General features: G+C 36.3%; 1 protein-coding gene and 1 pseudogene across 1 annotated transcript in view; both read right to left on the bottom strand.

Annotated features, from left to right (window-relative positions):
• The window catches only part of Ccdc192 (coiled-coil domain containing 192), a 200,548-nt gene that overhangs the window by 28,388 nt on the left and 147,985 nt on the right, over positions 1-24,175 (bottom strand). The gene's annotated exons all lie outside the window — the stretch shown is intronic.
• On the bottom strand, positions 4,237-5,068 carry LOC114103622 (vesicle-associated membrane protein 7 pseudogene; annotated as a pseudogene).

Genomic DNA, 24,175 nt, shown 5'->3' with positions numbered 1-24,175 from the left:
AATATAATGTATCAGCTTGTAGGGCTGGCAGGAATATAACATGTGTTCTTTGAGCTTCCAGTGGTCAGTTATTTTGGAGAGGATGTAGGGACGGTCCATTTGAATTACAGGCGAGTGGGAACTTTTGTCATAGTTTATACAGCAGCAACAACACCAGCAGATTTTCTCCCAGCTTCTCTTCAGCCATCAGAACACCCTGGATTATGTCAGTATTTGCTTGTCTTGGTCTTTGTCCCCTCCCGTGGTATGTAAACCCTTGGAGATAGAGATAGTGTGTTCCCTGGCCCCATATATTTGGGACCTTGAACACTTCCATGGGCCACAGAGGGTGTTCCACCAATGTCTGCAGACATGCACTGATACTGTGGGACTTAACATATGCCTGGGAAATGGAAGAAAGCCATTTCTGTTACAGGATTGGACTGATTGTGATGGGCGCACTTGGGGAACTAAGTGTTCATATTGGATGATGTTCTATATATAGCTTGAAGGTCATATCTTACATAAAGTAAATATCTTAGTTGACTAATGTAAGTGATTCAGAGCAAGTTTGTTTATATCTAATAAAATTACACAATACACAAAGCTACAGGAAACTCGCATTCTGCCTATCTTCTTTTTTCCAGCTAAATTAGGTTCCAAGAGAGGAAATATGCTTCTCTCTCACAGCCAGCCACTTTAAACAACCTCAAAGGCCTATTCCCTATGGGTTATACTTTGGCAGAACACTGCTGTTAGCCTGTGTACAGGGTCATGTGAAATGCTGTGATCTGAACAGTCAGTGGTCCACCACTTACTAATAGACACCCCCTTTCTTATGGCTCCTGCATGGGAAAAGAAATTCCCATGGTTATTGCAGAGGGGAAACAATGGGAATATTTGGGGGAAATTATGAATGTGCACATTTCAACTATTACAACTCCTGTATGTTTATTCAGTTCTGAACAATGCCTAGTTTGACACTAGGAGTTTACTGTTGTATGGATTTCCCAATTACACACCCAACCATTGACAAGCACAGCTGGAAGTTTCCTTTCATGTTGCATCACTCCACGTCAATCACTTGCTAAAGAGGGACACATTGACTAGTAAATCTGAGAAAGGCAGAGCATTGATTTCATCTGGGCACAAATTCTGCGTAATTTCCTTAGGAAGCCAGTTTCAAGAGCAACTGCTGGTCCTTGTGTGTAAGCTCTTGCATTTTCTATTAGCCAGGATTCCAAAATCTTCTTGTGATCCACTAAATAGTGATCCAGTTTAAAGGCAGATAAACACATTTAATATTTCACCTTGAAACCCTTAAAAGCATATATCATTTTGCAGATGTATAAACAAGACCAGAAAGGTCTAACGTCTACCTTTAGGCTGAAGATGCAGATCTGAGACTCCTTTAGAGGCTAAGAAAGATCCGTCTTTCTTTGCAACACATTTGATTCTTTCCATCTTCTTATAGACCCTCCCCTGTTCTGTCTGTTTAACATAAGCCTTTTATGTTGAATATAAAGACTTATGTTTAACATAAGTCTTTGGCAAGCACAGGGGAAGTGCCAAATTAAAATGAAATTAAAATATTTAAATTAAAATGAACACATTTTGAAAATTCTAAAATTTGATCCTACTATTGATTATCTTTCATAGGAGAGGCAGTAAAAGTCAACTTAGAGATGAGTTGAAATTCTGGTTTTCCCTAAAATGTAAAAAAGATATACATAAAGCAGTCTGTCAAGTCTATTTTTCTATCTTGACCTTTCTCTCTCTCCTCCCTTGGACTGCTCCTTTTAGCAACAGAAAGGTAAGAATTTTCTTTACATCACATCACATCCCATGACCTCCCTTTCTTCTCTATGGTATGATCCAGGGCCGACTTTCTAAGCTGGGGTTCTTGATATATATTATAGATTCAACAATAACAGATTTCCACTTTCACAGGTCAAAGATGATCAGATATTAGAAGTTTTAAGAGATCTAACCTATGAGATTATGGTTTTGAGAGTCTAAGAAAATTCTCTTTTCTCCTCAAAGCCTGTTTTTCAAAACTGTCACCTGTGGAGCCTAAAACATCTCAATTTGAATGTTAAAGTCACCCAGCTATTCTTTGTGCTGCACAGCTTCTATTCTCCTTAACCTGAGAAATAAGCCTCAGCCTCAAGGTCTAGGCTTAATGACAAAAGGAAATTTGGGGTAGGGTGTGTGGAGGGGGGTAAAAAATAAAACTAAATGAAAAAGACTGGAAATTGTAGTGGAGGACATTTGAAAACTATTTTTTTTTAAATCACTAAAAAAATTCAAATCACAAACCAAAGTAATAGTTTTCCTTGAGGATAGCACTACCATGACTATATTTTATCAGAAAGAAGTGATGTTAATTTTTTTCACTTCTGATCTAATTTATTTAAGTTTTTATTCTGTTTTGGAAAAGTGAAAGGGAAGACAAGAATGACTTGTAATGTCATATTAAGTATAATAGTCCTTCAAGCTGTTGGGGCTCAGAACACACTACCTCAAAGGCAACTGACTATGGGAGGTCAGGACATGCCCCCCCAAACACACTTTGGCCTATTTCGGGCTGGTTTTTCAGAGAGACTGCAAACACAGGAGTAGCCCTTCTTTTGTTCTTTGGTTAAACTGACATCTATAAAGGCAAGCACACTAGTAAAAGCATCAGGAAGAGTGCTGCTCAGAGACAACCTTTATTCCCTGAGAAGTCTGTAAAACAAGACAACTTTTATTCACTGTACACTGCTCCACCTCCTCCTTCCCCTCCCACAACTCCCCTTTTCACCTCCCAGAAGCCAGAGCCTCTATTCCTTTCTGTGGCTCCAGAGGCTAGGTAAACTTCTGTCACCTGACCTGCAAGTCTCACATTTTGTGAGGTTCTGTAATTTGTAAAATAGCTTTTGCCTACCAATTGGTCTTAAATCCATCTAATTTCTAACCAGCTAAAGAACCTAGAAGGATAGAGGGAAGTCATTTTATTTTCTCCTTTACATACTTCTGTAAAAATTTAGATTAAAAAAATTTCATGTGATGTTATTTAATTTAGTCCTGAGGAAAAACCTGCAGACCTTTAAGTTCTTAAGGCAGAAACTGATTTGCCTCAAATCAAAGAGCTGTTAATTTACACACCCAGAGGCAATAACCAGGTTTAAACTATGAATGTATTTTCCGTCTTTCTTAAAAATAATCATCTGTTCTGAGAAAGAATCATAGAATTGGGAGTCCCAGGGTTGAACAAACTGTGAAATGGGAATCATCAGTGTGTGTACAAGGTAGGTAGCAGATGAGGTGGCTTCTATACAGGTGAGCATAAGGACTACATCCAACTACTCTGAATTGCAGTTGTGTTTTAGAAAGCACCAGCCCTGAGTAGACAATAATCTACATTCCTTCACCAACACTCTGCCTGTTTATTATAACCTGATTACACCAGTTGCAGTTTACACATCATTCCTCTTCTGCCAATAAGGCAGAGTGTTCTGGGATACTGAATCAAATAGCTGGATTATCAGTTCTAGGAATTCAACTGACTATGAAGTACTAAGACTTCTTAATGAATTTCTTTGTACCCTTTTAGAGATGAGTCCCCAGCAGGCTAAAGATTTTTTTTTTACCCCAAATTTTAAATTGATGCATTATAATTGTATAGGATTTTTTTAATAACTTAATTTTTTAAATAAATTTTAAATCTTTTGTGGGTCAAATTGCTTTGACTAGATTTAGTTGCTGATAATATACTTAATGAAAACATAAACCCTCTTGAAGTAAAATTGATCTGAAATTTTTGTATTTACTTGTAATAACTAAACCACTTCAAAGTAAAAATTTTAAATAAATGCCAGACTTTAGCATCTATCTATATTAGTTTTTCTTTCAAGAAAAAATAATTAAAATATTTGTTGTGTCTAAAAATATTGTAATTGATCCTGATACTAACCTATAATGGCTAAAATGTTATAATATGCTAAAGAAATCTTCAATGTAAATTGCTTGAGATAAATTTATAGCCTAAATCTGAGGTTTTAAGTTAGGAGAAGGAGTTCAATTTCTTCTAAAAGAGGAACATTTGAAAATAAATTGCCCTTATATAAATGAATTTTTCATTTATTGTGTTACTTTATTTATTTTTTTAAAGGCTACTACTGTAATGACTGGTTTGATCTGAAGTTCTTTGGAATAAAGGTTGATAAGACAAAGATAAATCTGGAGACATAGACTAAGATTAAAAAAAGAATCAATGAAAAGAGGGCTGAAGAGACTGGCAGACACTTTCTGCCAGTAATGAAAGGCTTGGGTTACATGGATTACTTTTAACTCCTTTTTCTCTTGTATCCTTGGTCAATGATAATTTTTTCTTTCTTATTTCTTCACACAGCTTAGCCATGTAAATCCACCACAGGGAGGTGACACAATAATATAGATGAACACAATTGATACAATGATAATGATGATTAATGAATAGCTTGATGTTCTTCATACACATAGCTCGTGCAAGATTTCTGCTGGTAGTTTTGAAGGTGACAGATGAATCCACGAGATTTTCTGTTTTATCTATCAATAATTCCAATCTTTCTCCATGCTGAGCTACTAGATCTATGTTTCTGACCATGATTCCTTTCAGTTCATCCACTGGGCTTGAGTCTCCATCACTTTGTCTAGGCCCTTATTCTCAGAATGATGCTTCAATTGTGCGGCCAAGACACTTGAGAACTCACTATTCATGGCATATGGAAGTGCTGCTGTCTGTGCCCTTGAGCCGTAAGTTGCCTGAAACCTCTTCTTTACCTCATTCAAAAAGTTGAAGGCTTGGGAACGTTCAAAGTCATCATCAGTGATACAAAGACATAGAATCCTGTCTTGGCAGATGTAATGAAACAAATAATTACCATGTGAGTATATTAGTTTGTTATTTTCAGAAGGTATCTTAGCCAGAATCTGCTCTATCACCTCCAGGAAGTTTCCTCCACACCAAGCATGTTTGGCAAGTATAGTGGTTCCCCTGGCAACAACAGCAAAAAGAATGGCCATGGTGTCAATCTTGTAAAGGCAAGGGAGTTCGAGACCAAGAGGATCGGGCTGGCTCTGGGTTGCTGTTTGCCGGTACACCCTATTGTGTTACTTTAAAAGCATTAAAATGAATGTTAGCTTGTGGGTTCCTTGCACTTTGTTCATTGTCATGATTATCTTGTGTCAAGTCAGACATTTCCAGATTCAAAAGATGTGGCACATTAAGAAGAAAAGCAATGGAGGATGCAGGCCTATACTAGCATGTATGCTTAGCGTGGCAAGGCTCTGAATTCATTGTCCTGCACCAAAAAAAGCAATAATATAACTTCTCAGCAGAAAAAAAGAGATGTGATTTTTTTAAAAATCAACTTCAGTGAGATAGCAATTCACACCCACAAAAAGTAATAAAATACAAAAAGCAAAACCCTGGAAATTACTAAGTGTTGGTAACAATGTGGAGAAATTGGAACCCTTGTGCACTGCTAGTGGAGATGAAAATTACATCTTTCTGTGGAAAACAGTGTAGTGCTTCCTCAAAAAATTAAACATAGAATTATCAGATGACCCAGAAATTCCTTTTCTAGATATATACCCTAAATTATTGAAACAGACTTGAACAGATATTTGTGGACTGATATTCCTAGCACCACTATGACAATAGCCAAAGATAGAAATAATCATCTGTTAAAGTAGCCCATTAATGAATGAGAGGCTAAACAAAATGTGATAATATTTACAATGGAAAGTTATTCAGCTTTAAAAATTATAATGCTGACATGCACTACAAATGGATGAACCTCTACAACACTAGGCAAACTGAAATAGACACAAAAGGACAAATGTATGATTCTGTTTATAGAATGGTCAAATTCACAGAGATAGAAAGTACAATAGTGGTTACTTACAGGTGGAGAGAGAGAAAGGAGCTAGTGTTTAACAGGTAGAAGAGAATTTGGGTTTCAATAGGGGAAAAGCAGTGATGATGGCTTCACACCCTTATACTTATTGCCTCTGAATTGACCCTTGAAAATGTGTAATATGGTAAATTATGCATATTTTACCACAACAAGAAAGTTTTTAGAATGTGTGACTTTTGCACATGTACATCTAGCATCCTCTTAACAAAATAATAGCTCCTTACCTGTACTTAGATTTACCCTTTGGAATTGTCTTTCTTTCCCTATTGGCAGGACTTACTCTCTAAATCTCAATTTCTCTTCTGTCACATAAAGAAGTGGAATTGGGTAATTCTTGGCTTTTCTTGACCTGTTTTTATCACCTTGGATGATTAAATGGAAAATATGAGGCCATTATTCTATTAAAAATTACTTTTTCTGCATTCCAATTGTCTTATGAAAGGAACATGAACTATGAGTTTACTTTTCCTTGTCAGTTGCACCTTTTGATAGTCATAAAAATGCTATTTTGGTAAAGTTTATTAAGATCTTGGCAAATGTCTTAAATGTAAAATATTTTGAGAAAAAAAGCAATTTTTATCATTTAAATTGTGAACCTGACGTGATAGCATAGTATCTGCTTTAGCATTACCAATCAATGATAGAAAAACAAAAATACTTTCTTAAAAAAATCAAAAACTTCCTTACGACTTTTAAATTAAAATTTATTATTACATGATATAAATACCCAAGATAAAGTATTGTACAATATTTAGTATTTTTCCAAGTACTATTATATATCTCCCTATTATATGAAATTGAAGCCTGCAAGAAGCAACTTTGTAGGTTAATAAGACTAATATTTATTTATTTACTTATTTACTTATGTCATGATACTGGGGATCAAATCCCATGTCTGTGCAGGCTAAGCAGATGTTCCACCACTGAGCTCCACCCCCAAGCTCCATCCCCATCCTCAAGGGTGATAGAAGTAGAAATTAGTTTCCATGTTATTTTGTTTTGTAATGGGGATTGAATCCAGGGCCTTCCATCACTGAGTTATATCCCAGCCTTTTAAAACTTTTTTTAAATTTTGAGACAGGGTCTCTCTAATTTGCTGAAGCTGGCCTCAAACTTGTGACCTTCCTTTCTCAGCCTCTTGAATTGCTGGGATTACAGGTGCGCACCATTGTGCACAGCAGTTTCCATGTTCTTGAGAGGTTGAATCCTTTGTCTCCTAGGATTGCTTTATTCTAAGAAAGGGTACTAGTTAGAATGGACTAGGTTAGTCTATAGAAACAAACATGGAAACTTTAGTGGCTTAAAACTGAATAACTTGTTTTTAACTCATGCAAAATCTCCTGCATGTGCAACAGTCCTCTGGACAGCTCGTTTTTAGCAGAGACTGGGAAGCTAGAATGTTTGCATCTTGTGGAAGCAAGCACCTCAACATGAGAGTTCCAGTTTGCCCAGGGAAAGAGAGAACTGGTTTGCATTGGAGGCCTTTCATTTCCTCAGCCTGGGGCATGACATGTTACTGAAGCTTATAATTCATTGGCCAGAGAAAATTGTATGACCCTAGAGAGCTGCCCAGAGGCTGGGAAAGCTGTGTGCCATGTATATTCAGTGAGCATTTAGTGTTTGCCAAAATGAGCTTTAGTCTGAGCAGTTCCAAGTGGTCTGAACTGACCATATTCTTAAAGATAAGGCCATGGGATATATTAAGGTTCCAGAAAAGGTACTGCATTATTTTTCTATTGCTGCTCTAATTAGTTACTATAAATAGAAGCTTAAAGAACAAGCTCATTATATTACAGTTATCTACCATATATACATATAACACACATGTTATATATACAAATATATGCAAACATATAATATAAATATATGTCATATGAATATATAAATATGTAATATAAATATATAATTTGTATATATGCACACACACATGTGTGTGTTTGTGTGTGTGTGGTGTGCTGAGGACTTATCCTAGGTTCTCAAGCATGCTAGGCATGTGCTTTACTATTGAGCTACGTCCCCATACTCTTTTTAAAAATAATTTTATTTTGAGATAGCATCTTGCTAAATTACCCAGGCTAGCTTTATTTGTGATCCTCTTGTCCCTTCTGAGTAGCTAGTACAGGCATGCACCACTGCACCTGGCTTATTTTACAGCTCAGTAAGTCAGAAGTCTAACTTGGATCTCCCTGGGTTAAAATCAAGGTTCTGGCAAGGCTGTGCTCATTTTGGAAGCTTACATCCCTGGCTTGTGGCCTCCCGCTCTAACTTCAGAGCCAGTAACATTGCATCTCTATGACCCTTGTTCATGATCACATCTCCCTCAGACCACAGCTAAGAAAGGTTCTCTGCTTTTTAAGGACTCATGTGATTACATTGGGCCCCCCTGGATAATCCATTACAATCTCCCTATCTCAAGATTCTTAACCTTAGTCACGCCTGCAAAGTCCCTTTGGCCATGTAAGTAACATATTTGCAGATTTCAGGGTTTATGATGAGGAAAACTTGGTTTGGGGCTAGGAGAACAGTGTCCATAACAGCTACTTTTTGTCATGATGAAATTTACTCTCTTTAAAATTTAAGGTTAATAACTGCCAGCCCCAGAACAATACAGCAGGCAGCAATCCTGGTGGACACTTTTTTTCAATTAGACTTTATAGTCGCACAAGTTATTGATTGCTTGGCTGAAGAGGAGTCTAACATGAGCTACATCACTGGACTTTCACTGCCAACTTAGATGTATATCTCATGAATGCATACAGATGGGAGTTATGTGAAAGCTGGGGGTGATGTTCAAGCAAGGAATGTTTTTGAAAGTAAATTGAAAAGCACTTGATAAACTTTTTGAATTAGGGCAGGAAGTTTTCTCTTTTTCAACAAGCATGTTGTGAATGTCAAAACCCAGTCCAAGAATGGAAAAAAAAAAACAAAACACTAAACTGTTTTACAGCTTCCGGCTGTTACGTTCTCTCTAAATTATTTGGTTATTATTGTTAAAAGAAAGATTTGCATTCCTCAACAATTACTCTCTCTTACGTATACAACTTATTCATCATATTTGGGATCTCCACACACTGAATTTAAAAGATCTTATTAAAATAGCAGCATCCAAAACATAGTATTTTGATTATAAAAGGGTGTGCATTTATAAACGTTTATATGGAGAAAGTGCTAATATGCAAAAACCAACATATTTGTGGGACAATAAGATTAAGGGCAATTTTTTTCTTGTTTAAAATTTTGTTTAATATTGTTTATGAAATACTTGTTAAATACATATTTGGTAAACATAAGAATAATCAGTTTATATGTAAGAATGTTTATCAAAATATGTTTTGATGATGCAAATATACATTTTTTTCTCTGACCTCTGTTTCCAGAAGGTCAGAATCAACATAGTCCTGAAAAACTGAAGAAACTCTGCCTCTTAGATTCCTTCATGGCTACAGATGAGGTGACATAGAGATATTTTGTATTGATCCGCTTGTTCCAGTCAGACAAAGATAAGGCTCTGGGAATCAGTCCTGCACATCTTGCTGACAGCTCTTTGGTGTACTTAGAAAGGCCATAAAATTTCCCAACTTCCATGAAACTAAAAATAGCTGTTTGCCACATTAGAGTTACTGCATTTCTAACTTAAGTTTTGTTCTAAGCTAAGGTAATTAATTAGAAGAAGTTTCCAGAAATGTTTGTCAGCAAGTCTAATTTTTCAGAGACCTCTGGTCCGCCCTCACAGTGTCCTGAAGGTTTTCAACAAGGGTTGACAATGCACATTTCTGCACAGCATGAGCCAGTGAAGGGGTTTTGTGAGGACCTTGGTCAACTCTGCTGAGCAGACCTTGTCTCAAGGAGGCTGCCACGGCAACTCTGGTCTTTTGTCACCACACATGAGAACAGCCCTGCCTGGCCAGATCTTTTGATTTGTCAAAGAAACCAAAAATCAGAATTGCTAATTTTTTTTCATAAACTTTGATGAACTCATTTCATTGAAACAATAGTCCAAAAACCTTAACAGGATAGAATCAAACATTGAAATGTCCCAACTGTCTGAAACATTGGTTTTTATACTCCATTTAAACACAGGAATCCATTGGAAACTTGTGAATTCTTGGGGTCCACCTGAGATATTTCAATTCAGCTCCCTCATCCAAGGTGATTTTCATGATGGTCTTAAGATTATGCTTTGAAAAATACTGTCTTAAAAGATAGTGAATGAACCCTTGGACATAAATTTTCTGATTTTCACTAATTTCCAGTATTCATCTGGTAAAGGAATAAAATGTCAGCTCTGGCTACCAGGCTTAAACTATTCCAGACTATTCTCTGTGGCATAGCACCTGGCCTCCAGCATCTTAAGCAAGAGTCATGTAGGCAGGGGCTCAAGGAAGAGTGGTTGGAGAAGACTGGAACTGGGCAGTTGGCTTGACAATGTTTACAAATCAGACAATTAGAAAATGATACAAAATCATATGTCATCAAGGGCCAAAATAGGAAGCTCAGATGATCTGGACTGTGGTTGGTCAGAAAGGGACCAAGTCAAATAGAACTGGAATGGTTGCAATTGCTTCAGGGTGTTGAAGTTTGTGACGAACCATCAAAAATGTGTTGGAATGGGAAGAGACAGATGAATGGTGAGAAGGCCCAACTCAGCTGGAGCATGAAGGAAGCTTCTCAGATGCCGGGCTCTTCCCCTTGGCCTTCTCTGCCGCCAGTGCAGAAACAGCCTCCATCTCTTCTCTCACTCCTTCAGGAATTATTTAATCTTGGTTTTATTTTTAATTTAATTGTGTTTGCTTTTCACATCTAAATTAGTGACTCTCATTTTCTCTATTTTCAGGCTTATTTATATTTGTTTATTTTCGAAATCAGTCAAATTTAGGACAAACTTGAAAATAGTTTTGCAAGGAGCCCATCACCTCAAATGTACTTGTTTCATCATCAAAATTTTTACAAATCATTGATAAAAATATGAGTGAGAGAGGAGAGAGAAATTTTCTAATAATCTCCTAAGCCTTCCTTCTTTGGCTACCACCTATCCCAAATAGCTCTTTTGATGATAATTTCTCCCTCTCTCCCTTCCTTTCTCCATTCTTTTTCTTTCTTTTCTTTCTTTCTTTTTTTTTAGACAGAGCCTTAGTGTGTTTCCAAGGCTAACCTAGAACTTGTGACCCTCCTGCCTCAGCCTCTCAGGTAGCAAGGATGATGATTATTCTTTAGGAATGACATTACTTACACCTACCAATGTCATGATTCAACAAAACAGTTTCAAGAAATATTTCAGTGAAGCATGGAACGAATTTTATTACAGGAGCTCCAAGAAAACAAAGAATTTGTCCTTTTGCTTATCATAAATAGGTGCTCAAATTTATTACATGGAATGAAGTTGATTATAATTTGTCATGTCCTACTGTTTGGCTTAATTTATATTTCTGCTTAAAAATTGACTCATGTAGACTTTAACTTTTTTTAACCAAATTGTGTGTTTTATTTATTTTTTTTTTGAGGGGGGGGAGTTTTAATAGGAACTCGGCAGTGTTTTTTTCACAATAGTTTTTTTTTTTTCTTTTCAGAAGAGGGACTATTTAGTAATAAATGAGGCACAGAAAAATATCAACTTTTATATAAAACCTCTTTAATAAAGATGATTTTTAAGAAAACCTAATTATGACTGGGGTTATGGCTCAGTGGTAGAGCACTTGCCTAGCATGTGTGAAGCACTGGGTTTGATCTTCATAACCACATAAAAATAAATAAAATAAAGGTATTGTGTCTATCTACAACTAAAAAAAAATTAAAAAAAGAGAACCTAATACAAGACTTTGCTATATCCCCCTTATTTGTTAGCTAAGCCTATAGGGCACCAACCCATTCTGTCATGGAAAACATGATTGAGAAACTGTGACACTGTCTCTTAATTATAGGTGCATTTGTGATAGGGCTTTACAATGCTTAATGTACTTTCCTAGTTCGACTTTGTGAATACAACATCATTTGCACTAGTCCGTTCTAAGCATTCATCTGCCCAAGGAGAAATGGAATTTATTACAAAGAAAACACAGACAAGCTATACTCAGCTTTTGACCTTCAAAATTGGGTTATGTAGCAAACCATGTGTGGCAGATGGTATATTCCAAACTTGGTCACAGCAACATGTCCCATCCCACATGTTCTTCCAAAACATGAACTTGCCACACCCAATCACAAGATGAAATCTACTCCTTTCCCCTTGAATCTGCACTGGCCTTACTTAATGCTCTTGTGACTAATAGAATAAACACATTTCCATTTCACATATATATCTATAGGAGGAATTAAAATTCTCAGCCCTACTTTATAGGTGTAGCATTGCTAAGAGGAGACACCTGTAGGAACACTTGTGGTGCTGGGAGTTTCCATATATTTTCCAATAAAATCTTATATTCCAATCTGAGAGCAATGTAGAAATTGAGGCACAGCCAAAATACTAGGATTAATGGGACTGGGATTCAGATCCTAGTTTTTCTGATTCTTTTCTGTACCTTTTCCCTTGAGAACTAAATATTCACAGTAATTGTTAGAATGACTTTGATAAATGATGGTTAAATCTGCACGTGATGCTTAACTCCTGTGAATGTGGATAAGTTTAGAAGCTGGTTGGGTAGTTTTCTCTGGGGCTCTGAAGCCACTACTTAAGCATCCATGGGATAATAAATTGCCAGTAACCACGGAGGGAACCTGAGGTCCCACACAGAATTCAGACCCTGTGTCTCTCTTTATGCCCATTATCATTCTTAAGAAACACCCACACATTCAGGGTATTGGGAAAATATTAAAAAATAAATGTATAGATTGTTTTGAGGAAAAAACTATATATATTTATGCACACACACACACACACACACACACACACTACAAATTGTGAGTCTGGTCCTTCAAGATCAAGCCTGGCTCTTTAAAATGAGTTTCTGGAAACCCATATGTGAGCTCTGAATCAGAAGATTCTCTGCTGGGCAATTGGGTTTGGATGGGCAGCTGTTTTTTTCATTCGGTCATTTTTATTTTATGATGCTCAGGATAACTTTTTACATTTATGGCTGGCAGTTGTAAGGTAGTGTTTATGTTCTTTAAGTTCAGGAGCAGGCCCTCTGGCCTGTTGACATTGTGGCTTTATAACTAAGTCAGTCTCCTGGTGTCCTAGAGACTATCCCAGCATTTCCTCTCCTGCAAACATTGCTTGCACTGTCTGTGCTGCTGGGAACTTGGTCTGCAGCCTTGGAGCAGGGCTTTTGTTTCTCTCTGGAGAAAGTGCCTTCACCTTTCCACCACTTTTCTTGAATGTGTTTCTTTCTTTAGGAAAATATTTATTTATGAAAGTATAAATTGATTGAACCCAGGAGCGCTTAATCACTGAGCCACATCCCTAGCCCTTTTTATTTTTTATTATGAGACAAGGTCTTGGTAAGTTACTTAGCACTTCGATAAATAGCTAAAGCTGGTCTCGAACTTCAATCCTCCTGCACTCAGCCTTCCGAGTTGCTGGGATTACAGGCATGTACCACTACACCCACCTGGCATATGTCTGTTTAGAATGGTTCCTTTGGTGGTCCTCTTTGGTGACACACGTTGGACAAAACAGAGAAATAAAGACATAATTCCTAATTTTTACTCCAAGGGTTAAAATTAGGAGCATTCTAAAACATTTGAAACTAAATTTCAACTGTGTGTGACTCCCTCAGTGTTCATAAAATTTTTTCTTCTGAACAGCTAGATGGTTCCAAGAAACTCACTCTCTAGCTGTTATAACTGCTTTGACATCCAGAAAAGGCTTCACAAACAAGGTAAAACTGCGGCCAGGGACCCCCATTCACCGAGACATCTGTCCTCAGTAGCTATGGCCCATGCTCCTCAAAGTCACAAGGGCTATTTGGGAAAATATAAGTCCATCCTAAGTACAGAATTATTACAGATTTCTCTTGGAACTATTTTATTTAGAATGACCTCTTTCTGCTCATCCGGCCTAGACTCATCACTTTGGACAACCTAAGATTGGACTCCTGGGGTTTGACTGGGTTCCAGCACTGCTGCTTCTCTATCTCAGTACTTCTTGGAGTCAGGCAACTTCTTGTAGCTGTGCTTTGTTCCTGTCTAGCTCCTTCCTTTCTACCTCTCCCTTCCTCCCCTCTCTTCTCCAACCTGCAAAACAGGACCACTTGCTGCTGATCAAAGTGGGTAAGATTTCAGCCCCTACTTTTCTTTAATGACTGTACCTCTAAACAAGATTTCTTTCATATAGGGAACTCTGAAACAAGTAACTAAACCAGCCTTTCTACTCTATTATCTAATATTTGGACTACATTAGGGTCTCTTTTAGGCCATTAAAGTATACTCTAGCATGTTTTTAAGATATCCAGTTCCTCCATTTCTGTGTTAATCATATAGTTGAATTGAACTCTTCCAAGCCTTTACTATTCTACTTCCCAGGACTGTAAGTCTCTCATTTAATACCAGGGAGAAACATTTATTGGATAGGACCTTTTCCATTAATTACTTCTGTAGCAATCAGCTCATATTCTAGTATTATTAAAGTTACTTTTGAAGTAAAATGTACTAGAAGTTGAAAGGTTCTTAAATCTTTTCACAATTTCAATTTTTTTTCAAAAGTAGAATATTCATTCTAATACAAACTTTTGAAATAAAAGAAAGAAATGAGGAAACTCTCCAAAGGTTAATTTCTAAGAGGAAAAATGAAAATACTATATATGCCCCTTTTCTAACACTATTATTCCATACTTTCATATGCCTATTTTCATTGAATAATATTAAAAACCCTCCCAGGCCTTCCCTCTTTTTATGATAGCCAGCTTAGATATGCCAACTTTTACATCAAGAATTGCTCTGTTATGAGAACTTTCACCAGCTAGCTTTAACTTTTGCATTCAAAAGTATACTACTGGGTCCAACGTGGTGGTTTGAGGAGACTTCTTTTTCTTCTAATATGGCATTACTTTCTCAGAGTTTCAATATGGATTAATTGTGAACGGAGATTATATCCTTTTTTGGCAACCTCTTTCCTATAAGAAATCTTTTTTTTCTTTTTAAAAAACAGAATACACAATTTTTCTCTTTAAACTAGCTTTAAGTAGAATAAACTTGAATAGATTCTGATGTACTAGAGCACATGAGATCTAGTTCAACTAGACAGAGTCAAATATGGCCAAATGTGAGGCATCTACTATGTAACACCATTTAAGGTTATAGTAAAAGTCTGTTTTAAAAGCATGAAAGAGAAAGTATAAAACTTTTAAGAACATAAGTTTTAGGGGAGAAACTCAAAAAAACAAGTTGACCTGAAGTTTCAAGCTAAAGTTATAAAAACTTCTGGTAGACTTGGTTTGTAAGGGAAATAGTTTTCAATTTGAAGAAAAAACTTTTAGAGAAATGTGTGATGTCAATGGAGTAAGTAGGAGCTTCCTAGTCACCATGGTGAAAACATTCTGATCGGGCAATTACATCTAGGACTAATTCCTTGAACTGTACCAGCCATTATACATTTTATTATGTCTCTTTTGGGGTTTTACTTAATAAATCAAAAGCACAAAACACAGAAAACAAAGGAAAAGAGTCAGGGACTATAAGTAGGAAACTTGTGTTCTCTGAATGAAGGGAAACAGAGTACCAGAATTCGGGTCTAGAACTTGAAAACTGATAATAAAAAAAAAGTGACCTTGTTCTCTAATGATTAAGTGTTAAGAGTCATCCTCATGAAAAATGCAGATTCCTTGGCTGGGGTTGTGCCTCAGTGGTAGCGCACTTGCCTAGAATGCATGAGGCACTGGGTACAAATAAATAAAATGAAGGTATTGTATCCATCTACAACTAAAAAAGATTTTTTTAAAAAAAGCAGATACCTGCTGGGCATGGTGGCAAAGGCCTGTAATCCCAGGGATTTGGGAGGCTAAGGTGGGGGATTGTAAATTTGAGGTCAACCTTGGGCAATTTAGTGAGACTCTGTCACAGAATAAAATAAAAAAGGTCTGGTGATGTAGCTCAATGCAAGGCCCCATTATGAGGGCTGAGTGGCAAGGGGAGGAGGGTTTTTTAAAAATTATGTAATACAGGGTTCGGGATATAGTAGCTCAATGGTAGAGTGCTTGCCTATACCATACTTGTAGCCCTGGGTTCTCAGCTCTGCAAAAAAAGAAAAAGAAAAAACATCCTATGACCAATCAGTGCTTCTTCAAGAGTATGTCAAGTTAAGTAGCCTCTAATAATCTAACATTTTGCTTGAAGTGGCACTTTTGTTGTTGTTTATTTCTGTTACCAGGATTGAATACAGGGGCACTTTACCACTGAGCTACATCCACATTCCTTTTTCACTTTTTATTTTGAGACAGGGTCTCACTAAATTGCCAAGGCTAGCCTTGAGCTTACAATCCTCCTGCCTCATCCTTCCAAGTCACTGGGATTACAGATATAAGCCACTCACTACCCCCAGCGGTGGCACTACTTTTTATCCATGTATTTAGTTTCTTATACATCTTGCTCTAGATTATATTTTTGTGCTTACTCATTTCAGGAAGTAAATAACCAACGAATATTCATTAAGGACTTTCTAAAATGGGAAGGCATGATTCAGAGATATCAGAGTTCTAGAGCTAGCCTTAGTCTTGTGATATCTGGATTTTCTTTCTTCTGTAAAATGTGGTCTTGGACCTGTTCTGGAGCTGTTCAGGTAAAGTCAGTGAACAGCTCTGGCCTGCACACCATCAGGACTGATGGGAGATGGGGCAACCATGGAGAAAACTCATTTCATTTAAGGGGGTCACTGTTCAGCTGTAACCAAAGGTTGCCAGGCAAGAATCTGAGCCTAGGATTGACAGATTGTCCAATTTTGCAAGGGAAACTGGGAATTCTTCTTGCAATGTGAAATTTCTTGATTGTTAAGCATTTGAAATTATTGTAAAATACCTAAAACTTTGTAGAACAGGGTGATACTTGATTTATTTTTTTCAGTAATGGGGATTGAATCCAGAGGCTCTCTGCCACTGAGTTACATCTTCAGTTCTTTTTGTTTTTTATTTTGAGACAATCTTTCACTAAATTGTCCAGACTGGTCTTGTGATCCTCTTACCTCAGCCTCCCAAGCAGCTGGAATTATAGGCATGTACCACAATACCCTGCTGGATTAATACATTCAAGAGCACTTAAAACATTTTGGCTGGATGAATTTAACCCACAGACTAATTTTTGGCCTTGTAAAGATCCTTCTATGTCTAAAATCTTATATACCTCTTAACCTTTCTCAGCCATTCAGATCCATGACCACACTGGCAACTCTAGTTGAATGAAGAGAAATAGAGTACCAGTACTAACTAGTAGTTACTACTACTCTTGGGTAGTAACCAGGAGATTCTGGTTATCACGGATAGACTTAGTTTTCAAAGGGACCATCCTAAGAAGATATTCAGTGGAGCAGATGCCTGGTTGTAGAAACTTAAATTATCCATACTTATTTAATATGTCATGGCCAATGACTATGCTTATATGAGTGAATTAGAATTAGACAGGTCTAAAAGTTTTGAGCAATAAGATTGCCTCTGATTCATAAAATGTATCTTGTTAGTGGTAAGGCCTGTATTTCCATGTCATGCGCACACACAATGGAGGTATCTAATTAGGACAAACAAATATTTCAGCTTTGCTTCTCTTTTATAAACCACAACTGCTTAAATAATCCTTACATCTGTGCTATTATTCATTTGATCTTTGAAGGTTTGGATTTTTTTAGTCTTAAATGTTTGACAAGTCTAATGCAGTCATGCTGAATTTAAAAAGATAATCCATGGTATAATTTATAAAATCTAATTTCACATACACATATGCAACATTGACACCCTATTCTTCACACATATTTAAGTTTGAAAGATTCAGTTCAGAAAGATTCCTTCAGCTGTATTTAGAAGTGTTTTCTCCAAGTGATTAGATTTCTGCCCCTTATATTGAACGATCCTTTGCTATGTCAATGTTCTGGAAAAATTAGTACGCTTCCTTTGACATTTTATACAATACTGACTCATTTGATATTTCCAGGTTATTAAAGGTCTAAGTATTTATAGAAGAGTATAATAACCCTCACCCCCCCTTTTTGGAAGTGATTCACTAGCTGGGGATTTCTAAAGATACATTGAGAACAACCTTGGATCGAAGTGTGTGTCCTTGTTCTGTCACTGACCCCAGGACTTTGGACAATCAGACTTAGCATTGGTTGATTTTCTATGTGCCAGATATTTTGTATACATTATTCCTAATCTCTCAACCGTCCCACAAAGTAGCTATTTTGATCCCTATATTACAGTTGAGGAAATTGAGGCTCAGAGATTGGGTGATTGAGTGGGATCCGAAGCTAATTCTGTACAGTCGCATAGTCCATATTCTGTTCATTACTTCCTGGTGCTTCCCAATGCAGCAGAGTGGAGAGAGGGTTTTCTGGGCCCCAGTTTTCTCATCTGTAAAACATGGGAGTGGGACAAGGTGATCATGAAGTTCTATTTAACTTCTAACATTCTCTACTGGTACAGTATGTCTTTCTGCTACAAAGAATGTGACTCATTCTTAGGAGAAACCCTCTTTGGATGTTTTCAGATACCTCTGATCCTGGCTGATATTTTCAAACAGGATGTTGACAGATATACTTAATATTAATCTTGTCTCCTGTGGTATTTGGATTTCTGCCAATTCTTTGTTACTTGAAACAATGGGCAGCATTATTTTCTCTGTTCTTTGATTTTCACATAACCTACTGTGCTGTTTCTCTTCGTAACCTTGAGTTTTGAGTTTATGTTTAACCAGACTCTTACTTTTTAAAAATACATGAAAATTTTATTTGCACATTTGACCAACTATATTATATATTTTGAGTACTTCATGTTCTTAATTATCTATTTTCTCTTTAGAACCTCATGTAAAATGATGCCACGTGTACATAAAATTGGACGACAAGATCATGATGTCAGAGGACCACTGTCAGTTGCCAATGGAGCTTTTAGAGCTAGTGAAGATAATATTCAAAATTCTCTTTATATCATCTATATATCTAAAATTCATACAATACTTGCAAGCACTTTTATTTTTTGGGCTGGAGATTGAATCCACTGCCTTCTGCATGCTAAAAACAAGCTGTACTGCTGAGCTATACCCTTCAGCCTTACAAGTACTTCTGACTATAATGGGAATTCATTCTAAATCCACATAGATTGTTTTAAGGCATTTAGATATCTTGTCTACATCTGAACTAATGTCAGCATTTTAGATACTAAATTAATTTTTATATAAATTTTGCAATGATCTCATCTGTATTTTTCTGTCCTGCTAGATCCATTCAAGAATTCATCTTTCTGATATAATAAGAATTACCTGGTAACAAAACAACAAACAACAGCCTTGTAGTTATCACAGGGTTGTCTATTTAGAGACAATATATTTCTATGATGTTCATATCTAATTTGGGGTCTTTCTCTTGCTGCTCCAAAAATGTAATGCCATCATATAATTGTGCAACTTAATTTTTATATAAAGAACTTGAACTTAAAATCTTTAATAATTGCTGTGATCAACATTCTTTATAGCCTCTTGGCTTGTTCAGCCTTAGTGATTTGCGCATCTTTAATTCCTACTCCTGATAAGAATGCTCTGTTGAAAACCCAACATTTGTTGATAGTCTTCTTTATGCAAGGCAATATAGTTCTGGATACTGTGGGAGGATACAAATATGCTAAAGATGTAATTCATACCCTGAAAGAGTTTATGGTTCAATATGGACAAAGTGGAAAAAGACAATGAGTGGTAAGATAAATTCAAAGATGATAAATGACATTACAAGAGCATATGTAAGAGCTTCAGGGGATCTGAACAGCTGGCATTTCACCTGGACTTGAATATCAGGGAAATTTTAAACAGGGACACAGGGAATTTGGGGAGAATATTCTAGACAAAAGGAACTAAGCAAAGTTTGACATGACTTGGTCCATTCTTTTTGAATTTTCCTCTGTATCTAGCCTCTTCCAATACCTATATCTTAATGTGTTTAGCTCATATTCATCATTTAAGAATTATTTAAGAGTTGGGTGCAATGACTCATGCCTGTAAACTGATAACTCAGGAGACTGAGGCAGGAGGATCAAAAATCTGAGGCTAGCATCAACAACTTAGCAAGACCTTGTCTCAAAAGAAGAAAATTTTAAAAAAAATGAACAAGGGTTGGGGATGGATGTAGCTCAGTAGTATAGCACTTATCTAGCATGGTAGGGGTTCAATCCCCAGTATTGAAGAAAAAAAAAGTTATTTAGGGGCGACATCTTTCAGAAATCCTCCTCCATTCAGTATGTAATGACATCTAATCCAGTTTGAGATTGTTGATTGGAATTGTTACTTTTTTTTTTTTTTTACAAGTTAGAAGCTTAAGAATCATCCTGGTTACTTTCATCTCTGTATCCCCACATCTAATACATGACTAAATCTTTCAATATTTTCTGAAATAAAGATGAAATCCATTTAGGAAAGCAAAATATGGTTTGGGAGTAGAAAATTGTTCAGTCATAAAAATGAAATCCTAACACACACTACAACCTGAAAGGACCTTGAGCAAAAGAAGCCAGAAACAAAAAATAAAGATTATATAATTCCACTTATATGAAATACATAGACTAGAAACATTCATAGAGAGAAAGCAGAATAGTGACTACTTGAGCTGGGAGGAAGAGGAAATAATTGCTTAATGGGCATGATGTTTTTGTTGGGGATGATGAAAAGTTCTGTCTACCCATAGAAGTAATGGTTACACAACATTGTGAAATGTATTTAATGCCACTGAATTGGATGCCTACAAATGGTTAGAATGATAAATATTATGTATATTTTACTACATTAAAAGATGTTCTAATTTTTTTTAAAAAAATTAAATCCTGTAATTCAATTTTTTTCCCAAGTCCAAACCACTGGACTAATGAAATACTCACATTTGATCTAGTCTCCAACTATCTTTACATCTACATCTTTCCCCTTTATTTATTTTGCTTCAGGGATATTATATTTCTGAGTGTTACTGTTATGCACCAAACTATTACCCTAAATAGTTTTATACTTGATATTTCCTTGAGGATACTCTTCCTTGCCTCACATGCAACTCCTTAAAATACATGTTTCACCTGAAATATCGTCTCCATCTTAAAGAGGGTTTTGCAGACCTAAATCATCAATGTGTTCTCCACTTCTATTCCAGCTTATTATTTTGTTTCATTGAATTATATTTATTTTATTCACTACACTTATTCCAATCTGTAATTTTCTTCTTCTCCTTCTTCTTCTTCCTCTTCCTCCTCCTCTTGTCCTTCTCCTCCGTCTCCTCATTCTTTACCAATTTATTTATCTTGAATAACACACTGGATGATGATGTCATTGCTTGAAATGAGACCAGGTAGGGGAAGACTAACTTTGAAACCAGGATGGGGTAAAAGGTTAGAAAAACAAGAGGAAATATAAGACAACCTACAAATATATGAACCTAGAAGTCAGGAGTGGAAAGAGATACTAGAAATACAAATGCAGGAATTAGCTATCAGAATTAATCAGATAATCCAGGGAAAATCTGGAAATGCAGAAGATAAGGATTCTGGATTAGGTAGTTCCTAATAATCTTTTGAAATTCTATTGAGTAGGCTCAGTGAGTAAGACAGAGAAAGAGTAGAAAATAGGGAAGAAGACATTTGACATAGGCCAGGAGTAGAGATATGTCAAAAAGAAAGGGCTGTATGATTCTATGAATCAAGTAAGATGAGCACAGAAAGTTTACATTGGGTTTGACATCATGAAGATTGTTGGGACCCTAGATTAAAGCCCACTTTTAGTTGAATATTGTCATCTCAAGAGGGTGGAAAAATTAGACTGTGGTAGATTAAATGAAGGAGATAAATGAGAAATCAGTCTATTTCAATCCAGTATAGAAGAATCAGTAATATTTCAAACCAGTCCCTGGATTTGATAATCTTCTTAAACTTGAGGGCCAGTAACTGTGCTAGTGATCCTGTGGATATCACTGGCAATCTGAAAGTACAATCTGTTCCCTGGTAAATCTGCTACTTGAATGGCTTTAAATTTTCTGATTTCATAAGTAAATTCACTTCATCACCTCATAATTAATAAACACATTAGGCAAGAGTACATTAGAAAGAATCCCATTAAGTTTTATTCAATATCCACCTAATATTTCATGACCATCAAGCATTGGTCATTGTGCTAGGCTGAGGGTAACAAAGAAAGATAAGACATTACCTCTGTTTGTCTTCAAGAAATCTACAGTCTTCTGGTAAAGACAGACAAGGAAAGAGAATAGATGTGACTGTGGTGTGTACAAGTTTATGGACACACGATTCAGGAGAAGGCCAGGAAAAGGGTGAAAAGGTGCTGGTGGTGATGGAGGTAATCACAAAATGCTTCCTTGAAGATGGCCCTGAAGGCAAAGGGGTAGGAGTTGGAGTTAGAGGTAAAGGATGAAGGGATCTAAGAAAGAAGAATACCTGACATGGAGCCTTCAGGCACCAAGCAGAGGGGCACTTTGGGGAAAATTCCTATTGCATATGACAGGAGCAACTAACATCACATTTCAATTTTTACTCATTTCATGTGGATTTCATTTCTTTTGTTTTTTTTCCCAAACTTTCTTGAATTTCAATCAAGATTGTTTTTCTATTGCTCAATCCTCAATAAGCACTAAATACTATTTATGCAATGGATGCATGTAATAAATCTGAGAATGATACAAATAAAATTTCACCAGGATAGGAATATGAATGTGAAATTGCTCATTTAAAAAAAAGGCCAGGGTATTTACTTATACCTTAGATTAAATCAGACAAAAGGAAGGCTGATGTCACTGAAGCAATAAATGTTTAGTAGGTCTATCAATTTTCTTCAGTAATGTTTCCAAAGAACTTAAGCCATTTTATATGATGTAAATAAGAGTGTTCATCGACATGTGCTCAAAGGGAAGGAAAGAAAGAAAACCTCAAACGAGGGGCTGGACTGGGGCTCAGTGGTAGTGCACTTGCCTGGCATGTGTGAGGGACTGGTTTTGATTCTCCACACCACATATAAATAAATAAAAATAAAAGTCCATCAACAAATAAAGAAATTAAGGAAAAAACCCTCAAACAAATTTCCATTTCCTAGAGATTTTATTCTAAAATGAATTTTCACTTTTTTCCTTTTTGGTGGTGGTTCTGGAGGTGGTGTATAGGGTCTTACACTTAGGTACATCCCCAGTCTCTTATATTGTCTTGAAATAGGGTCTTGCCTAGGCTAGTTTCAAACTTGGGATTCTCCTACTTCATTCTCGGGAGCAGCTGGGATTACAGGAGTGCCACACTGTAAATTCTTGCATCTTAATATTGCCTTATTGACAAACAAATTAAGGTACTTTATTTTGTTTGCCAACGTTTTCACAAACATTTCTTTATTTAGAACCCACAAGATCTGCTAAATAAATTACTTCCCTTTGGCTTTAGATCAAAGCAACCTCCAAAGAAATGCATCAGATTCAATTATTGACTCTTAGGACTCATGTGGAAAAGTTATGGCTATTAAAAAGAAAAGATTATTCACTTGTATTAGAAAATTTTGTTTATAGCATAAAAATAGAAGGTCTGGTACTGATATTTTCTCCTCTGATTCAATTAATAAAAGATAAGTACTGACTTTCACGTTCAGAGCAGTCAGCTCCACATTTCCCTCAATGCCTTTGACCTTCTCCTAGATTTGTGGAGTTGATTACCTTCTACTAACCTTTGCTTCTAAGAACCCAAGACACTTAGCAGCTAATATCCACAAATGAGATCATTTAAATAAACTCAGCATTTCCATTCTCTTGTGCAATCCTATTTGAACTACAAGCACAGTGATAACATACCTAGACTTCTGGAACATGGTTATCATTTCAAATATTTTTGAGCACGAGTGTAAATTTATATGTCAAAAGTTAGCATCAGCTAGTGTCTTGACTTAGTTCTAATGTATGATAACTAAAGATACATGATATATTAAAGCTTAGAAATGAAAAACATATTTTAAAAATTTAATTATTTTTGAGATGGGATCTCATTATGTTGCCTGGGATAGCCTCAAACTTCTTATCTGAAGGGATCCTTCCTAAGTAGCTAGGACTACAGTTCCATGTCACTCTGTCTGGCTGAAAAAAATATATATATATTTTAAAAGAGTTCTCATTT

Source organism: Marmota flaviventris, chromosome 5 (assembly GCF_047511675.1).
Source record: "Marmota flaviventris isolate mMarFla1 chromosome 5, mMarFla1.hap1, whole genome shotgun sequence".
NCBI lineage: Eukaryota > Metazoa > Chordata > Mammalia > Rodentia > Sciuridae > Marmota > Marmota flaviventris.
This window is presented reverse-complemented; position numbering and strand designations above follow the sequence as displayed.